The sequence below is a fragment of the Sphaeroforma arctica genome, assembly GCF_001186125.1.
Source record: "Sphaeroforma arctica JP610 unplaced genomic scaffold supercont1.765, whole genome shotgun sequence".
NCBI lineage: Eukaryota > Ichthyosporea > Ichthyophonida > Sphaeroforma > Sphaeroforma arctica.
The window spans coordinates 30,711-36,759 of NW_014039793.1; positions in this window are offsets into that span (position 1 = coordinate 30,711).

The window sequence follows — 6,049 nt, forward strand, 5'->3', positions numbered from 1 at the left end:
ACACACACACACACACACATATATATATATATATATATATATATATATACAGTTGTCCATACCTTGGGCGTCCTTGAGCCATATATCGTGTGATTGGCTTCGTGCAAGGAGACTGGATGGTGAATTGATAGTCCGTTGCGGTGCTCGATTCAGCGCCGAACCAAACGACAATAAACTCACACTGCCAATCGTCCGCACACTCGCGTCTGCCGCGCCCGCGCCCGTCCCGTAACTACGATGACTCATACGACTGTTCTGTCGTGCGCGTAGCGGCGCGGTGTGCGCACTGGAAATGTCGTCGTCAGGGACGATGCTCAGCGCAGGGGCCGATGACTTGCGATTGCGGAAGGTCATGCCTTGCATCAGTTTGCGCGTGCAATGTTGCGTGTCGCTACGGCGTCGGCTGTGGGAAGGGATGAGACGCAGGAGACAGTGGTTTTAGGGTTTAGGCGTGCGAGCTTTCAGGGGTGTGTGGTCCTGTGGCATGCTACCACCTGCACGGCTAAACTCAGTGCTATGCTGTATAGGTGTAGCAGCGTCTCCACTCACTGTACGCCAATGAAAGACCCCCACAAACCACTCAGTGTCATGTCTACTCATCTGTAGGTACCTATCTGCCTGTCAGTGTCATGTCTACTCATCTGTAGGCACCTATCTACCTGTCAGTGTCATGTCTACTCATCTGTAGGTACCTATCTACCTGTCAGTGTTATATCTACTCATCTGTAGGCACCTATCTACCTGTCAGTGTCATGTCTACTCACCTGTAGGTACCTATCTACCTGTCAGTGTCATGTCTACTCACCTACACGTACCTATCTACCTGTCAGTGTCATGTCTACTCACCTGTAGGTACCTATCTACCTGTCAGTGTCTTGTCTACTCATCTGTAGGCATCTTTCTGCCTGTCAGTGTCATGTCTACTCACCTGCAGGTACCTATCTACCTGTCAGTGTCATGTCTACTCATCTGCAGGTACCTATCTACTTGTTATTGTCATGTCTACTCATCTGTAGGCACCTACCTACCTGTCAGTGTCATGTCTAATCACCTGCAGGTACCGTAGGAACCTATCTACCTGTCAGTGTCATGTCTACTCATCTGCAGGTACCTATCTACCTGTCAGTGTCATGTCTACTCATCTGCAGGTACCTATCTACCTGTCAGTGTCATGTCTACTCACCTGTAGGTACCTACCTACCTGTCAGTGTCATGTCTAACTCACCTGTAGCTTTCTGCGCTGTCATCCACAGCACTGCAGCTGGCAGTTGAGATGAGGTCTGTCTCTGAGTCCGTTGCCCTAAACGACAGTACACTGTCACTGGCCATTGGCGTTGCTGTTGTCGCAGCGAACTTTCGCAGCGCCACGCGGTCAGCTGAAGTGTCGGCCAATTGCGGCTCAGAGGCTGTGTCATAGGGCTGCACCCGGGGAAGGAATGGGACTTCAGGACAAAATGGGAAACCGGAGTGTATAGTGTGTGCAATGCGTTTGAGAACGGGACAAAACGTGAACCAGCCCTAAACACAGGTGCACGGGTGCAGCTCCCCCCTTGCCCCTACACACCTGCAGGTAGGTATAGCAGTGCTCGTCCTGCACCTCTGTGAGGTCTGGGTCGAGTGCGCTGAATTTGGCGCTGGTGAAGGAGTGGGCGTAGGCCACTGGTGGGGCGTGTGTGTGTTTGGGCGAGGGCGGGGCTTCCTCACTGCGTGTTTTCTTGAGACGTTTCTGTTCCATTTTCTTCTGTCGCCGATTGAGTGTGGATGAGAAGGGTGGCTCCACCGGGTCTGCATATGTCTCGGCTGAGAAAGTATAAACATGCGAGTGCGCGTGTAGAGTGAGTGATGGGTATAGTAGCAATGTATCTGTAGTTGTCTCGGCTGAGAAAGTATAGAAATTCGAGTGTGCGTGTAGAGTGAGTGATGGGTATAGTAGCAATATATCTGTATTTATCTCGGCTGAGAAAATATAGACACATAGGAAGGAGCATGTCAAGCCACACTGCTAGTCTGTATATATTGTTCTAATAACCCAGAGGCACACACCCAACAGACTTATGCCGGACAGGTAACACTCTAAACACAAAATCAAGACACGCATAGAGACAGACGGGTGTGGTTATAGACCACACAGACGTGTGTGGACATAATAAACCCCACAGACGTGTGAACATACCATGGTGCGTTTCCCAGTAGGCAGGGACGTCTTCGAGCACTTCGTCTTCCAACACTTCATACGGCACTGCCGCAGGTGTAGAGGGTCGGCCGAAGGCTCCGAAGAGACCTCCGTTGTGGGACTGTGTGCGCGTGCGGTGGAATTGGGCTGTGACGGAGTGAGTAGGTAAGATTATTAATTCGTTGAACCAATGAAATTCCTCTGAGTGGATGAGTAGATACAACACACAGAGCATGACTCATACTAACAGAGCGATACAGCTAGACACTACGCGTGAACCATGGACGACACAACGGCGCGTGTAGAGCCCAGATAAGAGCTGTCTAGTGCTTAGTTTAGGGGCTAGTTGGTTTGGTTTGAGTTGGTTTGCGTTGGTATATTAATATAGTTTAGTTGGTTTGAGTTGGGTTGGGTTGGTGTATTTATATGGGTTAGTTGGTTAGGTTTAGTTGGTTTGGTTTGAGTTGGGTTGGGTTGGAATATTTATATGGTTTAGTTGGTTTGGGTTATTTGGTTTGGTTTCAGTTGGGTTGGTTAGGTGTATTTATATGGTATATTTATATGGTTTAGTTGGGTTGGTTTGGTATGTTTTTTTGGGGTTAGCTATCTTTGCTCGGTATGTTTGCATTGAGACAGAACACTCTGCGAGTGTCTCACAGTGATTCTGTACGCCAAGGACAGATACTTCACCACAATAATTCTGTTGCGAGTGGCGTGCATTGCACCTTGGCACGAGTTGGGGTATACCGTGGCAACTTACTTTGGGCACTGTCCTGTTTTGTCTTGTGGAGGGCCGCTTTTGACCTGGTGCCTTTGTTGCGGCGTAGTGTAGCCAGATCGCCATCGGACTCACTGTGTATAGTTTGCTTGCCCTTCTGCAGCCCAACCGACACATCTGAAGTGATGCAGCACATAATAATACAAAGACATTGGACTATCAGAAACGAGTGCTCAATGAACTATCAGAGACGAGTGCTTGGGTGTGACTTGGCAGTGGGTGGGGTTTAATAAGTAACTGCAGTTGCGCCAACGCTTCAAGGCGGATAGCGGATTGAAAAAATACACTTCCAACTTGCCTAACTGCAGATATCACAATATTCATACATTTATATGTATATATATATATATATATATGTATATATATATATATATATATGTGTGTGTGTGTGTATGTTTAATACCAACACACAAGTGTGCTCAAATAAGTAACCACTTATGCGTTACTAGCACACACATGTGCTCATAGACACATCTGACACATCTACGAGTTTAACTTTGAAGTACCAAATCGGTCGATTGGTAAACGGAACACAACGTCTATGGACATCTTTTGGGTTTTGAATAAACCCGCACAAACCGAGTGAACACCAGTGGTCGCTCAGAGTATATGTAGACCGTATTTATCTGCGGTGGTGGGTGGTGTGGCGCACTATATCAAGAAAGACTGTGGTTGAGCCACTACGCCTAAAACCTAAAACCTTAAAACTGCGTACGAATAACCCCTAAACCCCTAAGACCATCTGCGTACGAATAAACCCTAAAACCCTAAGACCAACTGTGTACGAATAAACCCTAAACCCCTAAGGCCAACTAGTACGAATGTGTGGCAAAAACGTAATACGCAATGAAGCATCAAGGCTCTGAAAAACGTCTGACAATGGTCTACAGGCGGTGAAGGAAACAAACAAATAACCGACACAGTGCTCAAACGTAAAACGCAATGAAGCATCACAAACAACAGACACAGTGCACAAACGTAATACGCAATGAAGCATCACAAACAACAGACACAGTGCTAAGGGCAGGCAACTGGCTTCAAAGAGAGGGGCGACAGCTAAGTGGTGACTGTGAAATCAACATGTGGTCCAAAAACGAACACTAAAACACATGGGATGACCTGTGGACGTGCACAGACTCACTCACTGTACCGCAAATAACACCACCCACGTACCTGATGTTGTACGGCAGACCACGGCTTTGGCATCTGTGTTAATGGCCTGGGCGTGTCAAGAGATACAGTTGAGTATTACTTTTAACGGGAATGATAACGGACTAAGCGACACGCAGCCCCAGTCCTACTTCACAACTCAATGCATGTGACTTAAGGGGTTATAAACCCTAAACCCCAAACTCTAACCCTCAGAGGGAGAGATTGGTCACAGGCCGCGCGGGGATCAGGAAGAAGACACCGACAGGTACAAAGGGAACAGCAGACTCTCACAACCAACACGTATAAACTCTAAAATCTTAATAACTCAGTCTCAGGAGAACGACACCCCACACACGAGTGAGCACATCAGCCCAAGCGGTGCAACATGCGGCTCAAACACAACCAACGTAAACCAACTTAAACCGAGTTAAAATAACTTAAAACCGACTTAAAACCAAATTAATATAACTTAAACTAACTTAAAAAGATGAACCAAGTTAAAATAACAACCAACTTAAAAACAAAATAGACCAAGTTAACCCAACCTAAATCAATGTATACCAAGTTAAACCGAGTTAAACTCAACCAACTTACTTGGTCGGAAATGCCTCGAATCCTGCGCGACGACAGTCTCTTTGACATGGGAGCTGGACTACCGACAACCTTTTCAGTTCTGCGAGTGGTTTGTGGTTTTGTGAGTGGTTTGTGGTTTTTCGTGTTGTAGAGGTTTGAGCCATTGATCAGAAGGTGCTGGTTGTGCGTACAGCGTAGTACAGTGTAGTACAGCGTAGTACAGTGTAGTACAGCGTAGTACAGTGTAGTACAGTGCAGTACAGCGTAGTACAGCACAGTTTAGCATAGTACAGCGTAGTCGTGCATGTATGTGACGTGGCCTGTACTTCTGCCCATGTCATGTGATCTGCCGCTCTCTATTGTTCACAAAGTACAAAGGCGTGCGTTGCGGATTTATCAGTGGATATGAAGACGCCCACGTGTCTTTGCCAGGACATGTACATTCGTTCACTTGGGGTCTTAAAACCCTACGCCCTAAACCCTAAAACATTCACTTGTCGAATAAAGTTCGGTACATACCCGCTTTTCCGCGCGCGCGTTGGAGGCTCCAGCAGCAGCGACCGCTCGTACTCTAGCTGGTCTTTCAGCGGTGGCTGCTCACTGATCAGGTTGATGTTGGACGTTGTGTGGGGACTGTCGTCGTACTGGCCATCCTGAAAGGGTTACGCACAGGGGTGTGGTGGATGTACACAGCAGAAGGGTTTGAGGGTTTATGTTTTAGGGTATTAGGGTTTTAGGGTTTAAGGGGTTGTGAAGAGCAGAACACGAACACTTAGTGGAAGGCACATGTGTGCACTGTGGCACCAGGTGACTGTTATACGTGCGAAGTCTTAAAAATGTCTTTGGTAGTGATAGAAGAGTTCTCGGACACGCACTCGTCGGGTGTGCGCGTGCAATGGCTCGAGGCATGTGTCCTGTCTTCGTTTGCTTTGGTTTAGTTTTAGGCGTTTGCTTTGGGGTTAGTTTTAGGCGTTTGCTTTGGTTTAGCTTTAGGCGTTTGCTTTGGTTCAGTTTTAAGCGTTTGCTTTAGTTTAGTTTTATTTTAGGCGTTTGCTTTAGTTTAGTTTTAGGCGTTTGTTTTGGCTTAGTTTTAGGCGTTTGCTTTAGTTTAGTTTTAAGCGTATGCTTTATTTTAGTTTTATTTTAGGGGTTTGCTTTAGTTCAGTTTTGGTTGGGAGTATCCGCCCCCCACCAACGAACACATGTGTACCAACGGCAGCATTTGCATATAGATCACTAGCAAGCAGGCGAACGACACAACATGACAATCCCACAGGTTGAACACGGCTATAATTACGCACAACATAGCAATCACATACACTAACCACTGCTATGTATATGTACGAGCATATACCTTACAGACGGCGCATATA